General features: G+C 40.7%; 1 protein-coding gene across 15 annotated transcripts in view; it reads left to right on the top strand.

Annotated features, from left to right (window-relative positions):
* Positions 1-12500, top strand: part of syngap1b (synaptic Ras GTPase activating protein 1b) — a 351951-nt gene that overhangs the window by 209800 nt on the left and 129651 nt on the right. The window contains exon 1 of one of the 15 annotated variants that reach the window (XM_062029210.1): positions 6564-7324. The exons of 13 other annotated variants lie outside the window; for them this stretch is intronic. The gene's annotated coding sequence lies outside the window, so the exon portion shown is untranslated. Of the gene's footprint in view, positions 1-6563; positions 7325-7696; positions 7910-12500 lie in introns of those variants that run through there. One more of the 15 variants, XM_062029211.1, reaches the window with a different exon arrangement.

The following is a 12500-nucleotide window of genomic DNA, read 5'->3' as shown; positions in this document are numbered from 1 at the left end:
TATCAGATATATATATATAAAATATAATAGGTGACGGCGTAAGTGGATAGCCCACACCCCTCTAAAATCGTCACATTTCATGTGTCAGGTAAACATGGGGCCATAAGACTCCCCTTCCTGCTGTAGTATCCGTAAGTCAGGGTGGTGCCTCTGGTAAAAAAAATACCCTAAAGCAGGGGTCCCCAAACTACAGCCCGCGGGAAGTACCAAGTTAAAAATAAAAATTAAAAAATAAATAAATAAAATAAAACATTAAAAAAATATATATATATTTATATATATACAGTATATATATATATATATATATACAGTATATATATATATATATATATATATATATACAGTATATATATATATATACAGTATATATATATATATACAGTATATATATATATATATATATATATATATATATATATATATATATATATATATATATATATATATATATATATATATTTTTTTTTTAAATTTTATTTAAAAAAAATATAACAAACAAAATTAAAAAATAAATAAATATATATATATATGTATTTTTTAATTTTTTAAATAATTTTATTTATTTAAAAAAAAAAATATATATATATATATATATTATTTTAAAAATTAAATAATAATTGTATTTATTTAAATATATATATATATATATATATATATACATATATATATATATATATATATATTTTAAATAAATAAAATTATTTAAAAAATATATATATATATATATATATTTATTTATTTTTTAATTTTATTTGTTATATTTTTTTAAATAAAATAAAAAAATATATATATATTTATATACTGTATATATATTTTATATATATATATATATATATATATATATATATATATATATATATATATATATATACATACAGTATATATATATATTTTTTTTTTAATTTAAAAAACATATAAAAAATTTAATTAAATTAAAAAATAAATATATAAATATATATATATATATATATATATATATATATATATATATATATATATATATATATATATATATATATATATATATATATATATATATATATATATATTTTTTTTTTTTTATTTAACTTGGGACTTTCCGCGGGCCGTAGTTTGGGTACCCCTGCTTTAGGGTATTTGTTACCAGAGGCACCACCCTGACTTACGGATACTACAGCAGGAAGGGAAGTCTTATGGACCCATGTTTACCTGACACATGAAATGTGACGATTTTAGGGGGGGGGGGGTGGGCTATCCACTTACGCCGTCACCTACAGAACATACTACTTTATTCTGCATTTCAATGTAAAGAGGGTTAGTTTAAAACGTCGGGTCGTGCTGGCTTTTCCATTGTTTCGCTTCTTTTTTAGTGTGATTATTGATTAAAATCTGTTTTAAAAAAAATAGATGGATAGATAGATAGTACTTTATTGATAGTCAATAATCGACTGTCCACATGTCCTGCACAGTCAGCTGCGGCGTCTGGCGGCCAGGTTGCCCTGCTTTGCTGGCGGATTTTGCATGTTTTGTCCAATCAGTGCATCCCAATGAAACGTTGCTTTTGGAGAAAAAGAGAGGGAGCGACAATGGGGGGGGAAAAAGGACGGAGGAGAAGAAGAAGCAAGGGATGAGAGGAGGAGAAAAGAGCGTAGTACATCGGGCTTAGCTTCCGGTAACCATGGCGATCATTGTGGTGCAGACGGCGCGAGGAGCGAGAGTAAGCGCGCTGACAGCGGCGGATAAAGCAAGAAAGCGTCGGCGTGGACAAACTGGAACTATTTGACTCGGAAGGGAAGAAAGGGGCGCGTTATTTTTACCCACCCTGACCTCCCTCGGTGCAGTCAGGAAAAGTAGATAATCTGTTTTGCGTTTTTTTTTATTTTGGAAAGTTGCACACGGTTGTCATGGAAACTGATTTAAAGGGCCTTGGCGCACTCTGCCAGTGCTCGTTGCTTATCGCCGCACCGAACCTCAATCAGAGCACTCTGATTTCCAATTGGACTTGAACACAACTCAACCATCTGCATTGATTATGTTATCTCATTGGTTATTTGGACTGGTCCTTGGTAGTTTTTTTCCTCTCTGTCGCTATTGACCATTAGGGCCATCAATCTTTGGGCACAGCACGATTCCATTCCACTCTTGCGGGTAACGATTCAATTCATACTGGCTCCCATCCTTAAAGGTTTGTTTCATATACGTTGAATTTCTTTTTTAAAGTCAGTAGCATTTTTATTTTTATTTCTATCTACCCCTTGTTCATGTTTGTCTCCCTTTTTACTTCCAAGTGACCTATTTTTGTAGCGACAAGGGACAAGCACTTAATCCTATTGGTCAATACGCAGCCTAAATCACGACATCATTGGCTGTTCGGTATGTCACAGAATCACTGTCAAATTAATACCTTTTTTTTTTTAAAGATATTTTGTAATAGTTATCAGCATATTAATAAACTTGTATTTATATTCATTTACATTAAGAGTCGTGTAAATAGAGCGAGGCCAGTGTTTTTCAACCTTTTTTGAGCCAAGGCACATTTTTTACATAAAAAAAATACGGAGGCACACCACCAGCAGAAAAGGTTAAGAAAATGAAACTCCACCAGGTTGTCGTGCCTTATTTTGAGTTTGTTGTTGTTTCCTGGGTGCAGTGCTTTAGTTCCTGACATTATGTTCTTTACAAGTGTATGTAAACTTTTGAACACGACTGTATATGTGCGGATTGATGCTGAAACATCAATACCACAAATGCACCCCCCCTCCCCCCCCCCCCATTAACATTGCAACACATGCCAATACGGCCGGGTTAACTTATAGAGTGCAATTTTGAATTTCCCGCTAGACTTCCGGTTGAAAACGTCTATGTATGATGACGTATGCGCGTGACGTCAATCGTTGAAACGGAAGTATTCGGACGCCATTGAATCCAAGACAAAAAGCTCTGTTTTCATCTCAAAATTCCACAGTATTCTGGACATCTGTGTTGGTGAATCTTTTGCAATTTGTTTAATGAACAATGAAGACTGCAAAGAAGAAAGCTGTAGGTGGGATCGGTGTATTGGCGGCTGGCTGCAGCAACACAAACAAACACAAACCGCATCGATGATCGGGTGAAGTCCTTCGTTGCACCGTCGATCGCTGGAATGCAGGTGAGCATGGGTGTTGATGAGCAGATGAGGGCTGGCTGGCGTAGGTGGATAGCTAATGTTTTTAGCATAGCTCTGTGAGGTCCCGTTGCTAAGTTAGCTTCAATGGCGTCGTTAGCAACAGCATTGTTAACCTTCGCCAGGCTGGAAAGCATTAACCGTGTATTTACATGTCCATGGTTTAATAGTATTGTTGATTTTCTGTCTATCCTTCCAGTCAGGGGTTTATTTCTTTTGTTTCTATATGCAGTTAAGCCCGATGCTATCACATTAGCTCCGTAGCTAAAGTGTTTCGCCGATGTATTGTCGTGGAGATAAGTCACTGTGAATGTCCATTTCGCGTTCTTGACTCTCATTTTCAAGAGAATATAGTATCCGAGGTGGTTTGAAATACAAATCCGTGGTCCACAATAGAAAAAGGAGAGTGTGGAATCCAATGAGCCAGCTTGTACCTAAGTTACGGTCAGAGCGAAAAAAGATGCATCCTGCACTGCACTCTAGTCCTTCACTCTCACTTTCCTCATCCACGAATCTTTCATCCTCACTCAAATTAATGGGGTAATCGTCGCTTTCTCGGTCCGAATCGCTCTCGCTGCTGGTGTAAACAATGGGGAAATGTGAGGAGCCTTTCAACTGTTGACGTCACGCTACTTCCGGTACAGGCAAGGCTTTTTTTATCAGCGACCAAAAGTTGCGAACTTTATCGTCGATGTTCTCTACTAAATCCTTTCAGCAAAAATATGGCAATATCGCGAAATGATCAAGTATGACACATAGAATGGATCTACTATCCCCGTTTGGAAAAAAAAAATCATTTCAGTAGGCCTTTAAATGAAAACTGCACTTTTTTGGGTGGAAATGTTGTCTATCATTCCCAAACCTTATGTAAGAAAAGAACACCTGTGTTTTTCTTTTTTCATGCATTCTAAATCGTAAATAAATGTGAGCGAAAGTCAGCTAACTAAAAAAAACCAATGGTAGTCGCTCTATTCCGCCTACAAAGTGCTCTAAAAAACCTCCATCAAGGTTTCAAATACAAACTGTAAGTATATATGTAATGTAGTAACATTCACAGTAACATGTAATATTTACATATTTTACTCATTTTAAGTATGCAATGGTGTATCAATTTCCCAGAAGCATCACAATGTTGACTTTTCCTTTTAACAACAATAACAACACTACTAATGATGACACATAATAAAACAAGCACTTACTGTACAACGTCTGCTCTCACTGGGGTTAAGACTGATGGGATGTTTATATCTTCACCCTTACATGAACAAGTAATCATAATCCCCACAAAGGGTTAAAAAAAACTGAGTATTTCCATGTCTTTCTCTCTATTGTTGGATGTCAAAGTTGACCAACTTGTGGGTTTATGTCCACAACCTTCGACTATCCAGGTGAGAGGCATGATTTATAATCTAGAATTAACTTTCACCAACTTACAGGCCATGCAGCAGCTCAATGTGAGAGAGAGCGTCATATGCAGGATAGTGTACTCCCGTTATTTGCATTGTTAGCTGACTTTTATTGATGTTTATTTAGACGTTCATGTGCATCTTACGTAAGGGATTTTGAATGATAGGCAAAACTCTACAAAAGTGCAGTTCCCTTTTAAAAACTTGACAGTACAAACGTTGTTGCGGCACAAATGTTATTTGAATATTTGCAATGACAAGGGAGGCCACATTGTCAGAGGTAGATCACCTTCAACCAACAAAAACACATTCTAAATGTTTTACATTAAAAAAACAAAAGCTGTAAAATGTTACTCTCAACTGGCCGGGGAAATGGAGAATATTTTCTGTGCCATTTTTAGCTTGTTTGATTTTTATTTTGAAGTAAATGTGCCCTTCGATTGTGCGCATGTTTGCCTCCTGGCTGCAAACTTCATGCTGTGTGTGTGTGTGTGTTTGTGTGTGTGTGTGTGTTTGTGTGTGTGTGTGTGTGTGTGTGTGTGTGTGGGTGTGAGTGTGAGTGTGTGTTTGTGTGTGTGTGTGTGTGTGTGTGTGTGTGTGTGTGTGTGTGTGTGTGTGTGTGTGTGTGTGTGTGTGTGTGTGTGTGTGTGTGTGTGTGTGTGTGTGTGTGTGTGTGTGTGTGTGTAAAGCAGATATAATTCATTCCAGCAAGGATGCAGCCCCGCCCCCTTTTCCTCGCAGGAAGAGGGGGGCGGGGGGGGGGGGGGAGTGAGAGTGAGAGGGAGAGAGAAAAGGGTAGAGAGAAGGGAATTAGAGCAAGAGAGAGCGTGGGAGAGAGAGACTGGCAGAATGAAAAAGAGCAAGCGAGAGAGGGAGAAAGAGAGTGGGGAGATAGAGATAGAGGGGGAGAGAGTGAGAAAGAGAGAGAGAGAGAGTGTGGGAGAGTTGGGGGAGAGAGAGACAGCCAGAAAGAGAGAGAGAGAATGAGAGAGAGTTGGGGGAGAGAGAGAGAGAGAGAGAGAGAGCATCCCTCCATCATGGAGACAGCTAGAAAGAGAGGTGAGAGAGAGAGAGAGAGAGAGAGAGAGAGAGAGAGAGAGAGAACAAGAAAGAGAGTTGGGGAAGAGAAAGAGAGAGAGCATCCCTCCATCCTGGAGACAGCTAGAAAGAGAGGGTGGAGAGAGAGCAAGAGAGGGAGAGGGAGAGAGAGAGAGAGAACGGGGAAGAAAGAGTGAGCATCCCTCCATCATGGAGACAGCTAGAAAGAGAGGGTGGAGAGAGAGAGATAGGGAGGGAGAGAGAGAGTGACAAAGAGAGAGAGCGAGCGGGGAGAGAGAGAGACAGTGAGAGAGAGAGAGTGCATCCCTCCATCATGGAGTTGAGAGAGAGAGAGGGAGAGAGAGAAGGATAGGGAGTGAAAGAGAGAGAACTGCATCTCTCCATCATGGAATCGAGAAAGAGAGAGCGAGAGGGGGAGAAGGAGAGAGAGAGATAGGGAAAGAGATGGTGGGAAAGACAGAGAGAGAGAGAGAGAGAGAGAGAGTGAGAGTGTGCATCCCTCCATCATAAAGTTGAGAGAGAGGGAGAGAGAGAGGGATAGGGAGTGAAAGAGAGAGACAACTGCATCTCTCCATTATGGAATCGAGAAAGAAAGAGGGGGAGAGAGAGAGAGGGAGGGAGTGTGTGTGACAAAGAGAGAGAAAGTGCGAGAGCACTGCATCTCTCCATCGTGGTGTCATACAAGAGAGAGAGAGAGAGAGAGAGAGCGGGCACTGCATCCCTCCATCATGGAGTTGAGAGGGAGGGAGAGAAAGAGAGGGAGTGAGAGTGGGAGAGAGAGGGAGGGAGAGAAAGAGAGGGGGAGGGAGAGAGAGAGGGAGAGAGAGAAAGCGAGCAAGAGAACGCTGCATCTCTCCATCATGGAGTCGGTCGGTCGGTCGAGAGAGAGAGAGAGAGAGAGAGAGAGAGATATGTTCCTTCAGTCAGGAATCTTTGGTCACAAGCGGACTGGTGGAGGACCACAGTCCTCCTAAGAGGACTAAAGGAGGACACTGATGTGGTTCTTGTGCTAGAAGAGGAGAGGAGGTAGAAGAGGAGAGGAGGTGGAAGAGGAGAGGAGGTGGAAGAGGAGAGGAGGTGGAAGAGGAGAGGAGGTAGAGAGCAGCTGACACTCCTCCAGGCGGTGTGTCGCTCACACCTTCCTCGCCCGCCTCTCTCTGAAACATGAGAGCGGTCCACCTCACCGGACCGTCCGCCTCCTACCGCCACCGCGAGAGTGAGAGTGAGAGTGAGAGTGAGAGCGGGCTGGGGCCAGGGAGCCGACACACGGAGCCCGCCGAGGAGGAGGAGGAGGAGCTCGTGTCCGGGCTGCCGCCGCCGGCGCCTGTGGAGCCACGGCGAAGACGCCAACTACCACGCTAACAGCCTTCTCTCCTCTTTGTCTACGCCTTCTTCCCCCTCGCCGACGAGCATGTCACATGACCGCCACTGGCCCACTTAGCGGCGGCCCACGTCGGGGCGGCACTTTGAACTCACCTGGCCAGGTGAGGTGGCGTCCTCAACGTCCTCGGGAGTGTTTGCTATTCTCCTCCTCTCCCGGCAACATGTGACACCCGCGCCCGGACGCCAGGAGGCGCCATGACGCCTGTCGGCAGAAGTGCTGAGTCAGCAGGTGCGTGCGTGCAGGTGAGGCAGTGAGGAGGAAGACGAGCAAGTCCTTCCTCTCACCTGCTGCCCGGTGGACGTGCGGACGGACGCCCAGCGAGCGCCGTTGTCGGTAGGATGGATTTTATTCACGCTCATTAGATATTCGTCTCATCACTTCCTGTCTTCCCTCTCGTTTGCCTTTGGAGCCTTGAGTATCGGCCGATACCGATATTGATCCAACCTGATATCAGCGGGAACCATACGTCCATGTGTGGATCATGCTCTAGTTGGACTGTGTCGGCGTGTTTCCTCCGTTTGGTGCCTTCCTTCCAATTTAGCGCTCTTATTTTGGTGGCACTTCCTGTTTTGTTTGTGTTCTCCTGCAGCACCTTCATGCTTGTCCCTGAGCGCTTCCCCGCACCTGTTTTTTTCATTACAATCAAGACGACTGCCAACTCCGGACTATAAGCTGCCACTTTTTTTCCCTACGCTTTGAACCCTGCGGCGTATAAAACGGCGTACAAAAGCAAATGTTTTTTTATTAAACACATTTAAATGGAGTGCTATTTTGTGTGCTATGGCGCCATCTTTTGGACGAGTTTGCTCACCTTTGCAGTGTTTCCTGCTGTTTAACGCTTCCAACCGGACGTAAAAGTGGCCGTCCATAGCGTTTTTACTCGTACGGATTCTTCCTTCATCACTCCCAGCGACATTTGTAAGTTTTACAATATAACTAAAACAATTCTTACTCACTAACCCGTCCCGTGTGTGACGTCTGTCGGAGAGTTTTCATGCATATTTGTGTGTGTTATCGTAATGTAATCAAGCTGGTGTCACGTTTACTAGTGTTTGTATTCTTTATGTATCGTTTCAGTTTCACAAATTCCTCAGTAAATTCACCAAAACATCACCGTGGAGAAATTAAGATATGTAAATAAACATTGACAAAATATTTATTCGTAAATAACTCATTACACAACTTATATATCTGCATCTTATAGTCTGGCGTGATGTGTTTTTTTTTTAATTTAGTGGGTGTTCCCCTAGTTGATACATTTTCCAGAAAATACTCTAAATAAGTTGTGCGGCTGCTCCCTTTCGTGTTGGGACGTTTGTATTTTGTTTGTGGACGCTTCTCCTGCCGTTCGTCTTACGAGTAAGTCTTTGCTGTTCTCCAGCGTTGTGTTTTTCTTCTTGTGTAGCCTGATCCGTTTAGTTTTGATGTCCACCGTCAAACACGGTTCTGGCTTGGCCCGATGGCCGCCTGATCCTTGGCAGCACGTTTCCTTCCATGCCGAAGTTGTGTGTTTGCCGCACAAAACACGCGACGGTATTGTTCGCACATTGCTGCGGTTGTGCGACAAGCAGAACGGTGTTCGCAACACGTTGGATGCGTTGTTTGCTGCGTTTTGTCATGCATCCACAAGTGAAGAAATGCAACACGAACACAACTGTTCATACAAACACACAACAGTGCATACGAACACAACAGTTCATACAAACACACAACAGTACACACAAACACACAACACTTCATACAAACACACAGCAGTTCATACAAATACAACAGTTCATACAAACACAACAGTTGATACAAACACACAACAGTTGATACAAACACACAACAGTTGATACAAACACACAACAGTTGATGCCAGCACACAACAGTTGATACAAGCACTCAACAGTTGATACAAGCACACAACAGTTCATACAAACACACAACAGTTGATACAAGCACTCAACAGTTGATACAAGCACACAACAGTTGATACAAGCACACAACAGTTGATACAAGCACACAACAGTTGATACAAGCACTCAACAGTTGATGCAAGCACACAACAGTTGATACAAGCACTCAACAGTTGACTCCAACACACAACAGTTCATACCAACACACAGCAGTCCATACCAGCACACAACATTTCATACAAACACACAACAGTGGATACAAACACACAACACTTCATACAAACACACAGCAGTTGATACAAACACAACAGTTTATACAACCACAACAGTTGATACAAGCACAACAGTTGATACAAACACACAACAGTTCATACAAACACAACAGTTGATACAAACACACAACAGTTGATACAAGCACTCAACAGTTGATATAAGCACACAACAGTTGATACAAGCACACAACAGTTGACTCCAACACACAGCAGTTCATACCAAGACACAACACTTCATACAAACACACAACAGTGCATACAAACACACAACACTTAATACAAACACAGCAGTTCATACAAACACAACAGTTCATACAAACACACAGCAGTTCATACAAACACACAGCAGTTCATACAAACACAACAGTTGATACAAACACACAACAGTTGATACAAGCACTCAACAGTTGATACAAGCACTCAACAGTTGATACAAGCACAACAGTTGATACAAGCACAACAGTTGATACAAGCACAACAATTGATACAAGCACAACAGTTCATACAAACACACAACAGTTCATACAAACACAACAGTTGATACAAGCACACAACAGTTGATACAAGCACACAACAGTTGATACAAGCACACAGCAGTTGACTCCAACACACAGCAGTTCATACCAAGACACAACACTTCATACAAACACACAACAGTTCATACAAACACAACAGTTCATACAAACACAGCAGTTCATACAAACACAACAGTTGATACAAACACACAACAGTTGATACAAACACACAACAGTTGATACAAGCACACAACAGTTGATACAAGCACACAACAGTTGATACAAGCACACAACAGTTGATACAAGCACAACAGTTGATACAAGCACAACAGTTGATACAAGCACAACAGTTGATACAAGCACAACAGTTGATACAAGCACAACAGTTGGTACAAGCACAACAGTTGATACAAGCACAACAGTTGATACAAGCACAACAGTTGATACAAACACACAACAGTTGATACAAACACACAACAGTTGATACAAACACACAACAGTTGATACAAGCACACAACAGTTGATACAAGCACACAACAGTTGATACAAGCACACAACAGTTGACTCCAACACACAACAGTTGACTCCAACACACAACAGTTTACTCCAACACACAACAGTTGACTCCAACACACAACAGTTGACTCCAACACACAACAGTTGACTCCAACACACAACAGTTCATACCAACACACAGCAGTCCATACCAACACAGCAGTTCATACAAACACACAGCAGTTCATACAAACACACAGCAGTTCATACAAACACAACAGTTCATACAAACACAACAGTTGACACAAACACACAACAGTTGATACAAGCACTCAACAGTTCATACAAACACACAACAGTTGATACAAGCACACAACAGTTGATACAAGCACACAACAGTTGATACAAGCACACAACAGTTGACTCCAACAGACAGCAGTTCATACCAAGACACAACACTTCATACAAACACACAACAGTTCATACAAACACAACAGTTCATACAAACACACAGCGGTTCATACAAACACAACAGTTCATACAAACACAACAGTTGATACAAGCACTCAACAGTTGATACAAGCACACAACAGTTGATACAAGCACACAACGGTTGATACAAGCACACAACGGTTGATACAAGCACACAACAGTTGATACAAGCACACAACAGTTGATACAAGCACAACAGTTGATACAAGCACAACAGTTGATACAAGCACAACAGTTCATAAAAACACACAACAGTTCATACAAACACACAACAGTTCATACAAACACACAACAGTTGACTCCAACACACAGCAGTTGACTCCAACACACAGCAGTTGACTCCAACACACAGCAGTTCATACCAAGACACAACACTTCATACAAACACACAACAGTGCATACAAACACACAACACTTAATACAAACACACAGCAGTTCATACAAACACAACAGTTCATACAAACACACAGCAGTTCATACAAACACAACAGTTCATACAAACACAACAGTTGATACAAACACACAACAGTTGATACAAGCACACAACAGTTGATACAAGCACACAACAGTTGATACAAGCACACAACAGTTGATACAAGCACACAACAGTTGATACAAGCACACAACAGTTGATACAAGCACACAACAGTTGATACAAGCACACAACAGTTCATACAAACACACAGCAGTTCATACCAACACACAGCAGTTCATACAAACACACAACACTTCATACAAACACACAGCAGTTCATACAAACACACAGCAGTTCATACCAACACACAGCAGTTCATACAAACACACAACACTTCATACAAACACACAGCAGTTCATACAAACACAACAGTTGATACAAACACACAGCAGTTCATACAAACACACAGCAGTTCATACAAACACACAGCAGTTCATACAAACACAACAGTTGATACAAGCACACAACAGTTGATACAAGCACACAACAGTTGATACAAACACACAACAGTGCATACAAGCACACAACACTTAATACAAACACACAGCAGTTCATACAAACACACTGCAGTTCATACAAACGCAACAGTTTATACAAACACACAACAGTTGATACAAGCACACAACAGTTCATACAAACACACAACAGTTTAAACAAATACTACAGTTTAAACAAACACACTACAGTTGATACAAACCCACAACAGTCGAAACACACAACTGTTAATACAAACACACAACCGTTGATACAAACACACTACAGTTGATACAAACCCACTACAGTTGAAACAAACCCACTACAGTTGAAACAAACCCACAACTGTTGATACAAACACACAACTGTTAATGCAAACACACAACTGTTAATACAAACACACTACAGTTGATACAAACACTACAGTTCATATAAACACACTACAGTTCATACAAACCCACTACAGTTGAAACAAACAACAGTTGATACAAACACACAACTGTTGATGCAAACACACAACTGTTAATACAAACACACTACAGTTGATACAAACACACAACAGTTCATACAAACACACTACAGTTGATACAAACCCACTACAGTTGAAACAAACACACAACTGTTGATACAAACACACAACTGTTGATGCAAACACACAACTGTTAATACAAACACACTACAGTTGATACAAACACACTACAGTTGATATAAACACCACAGTTGATATAAACACCACAGTTGATACAAACACACAACTGTTGATACAAACACACAACTGTTGATACAAACACACAACTGTTGATACAAACACCCTACAGTTGATACAAACACACTACAGTTGATATAAACACACCACAGTTTATATAAACACACAACTGTTGATACAAA

This window comes from Entelurus aequoreus, linkage group LG20 (genome assembly GCF_033978785.1).
Source record: "Entelurus aequoreus isolate RoL-2023_Sb linkage group LG20, RoL_Eaeq_v1.1, whole genome shotgun sequence".
NCBI lineage: Eukaryota > Metazoa > Chordata > Actinopteri > Syngnathiformes > Syngnathidae > Entelurus > Entelurus aequoreus.
Note: the sequence above shows the minus strand (reverse complement) of the source record. Positions and strands in the feature narration are given on the sequence as shown.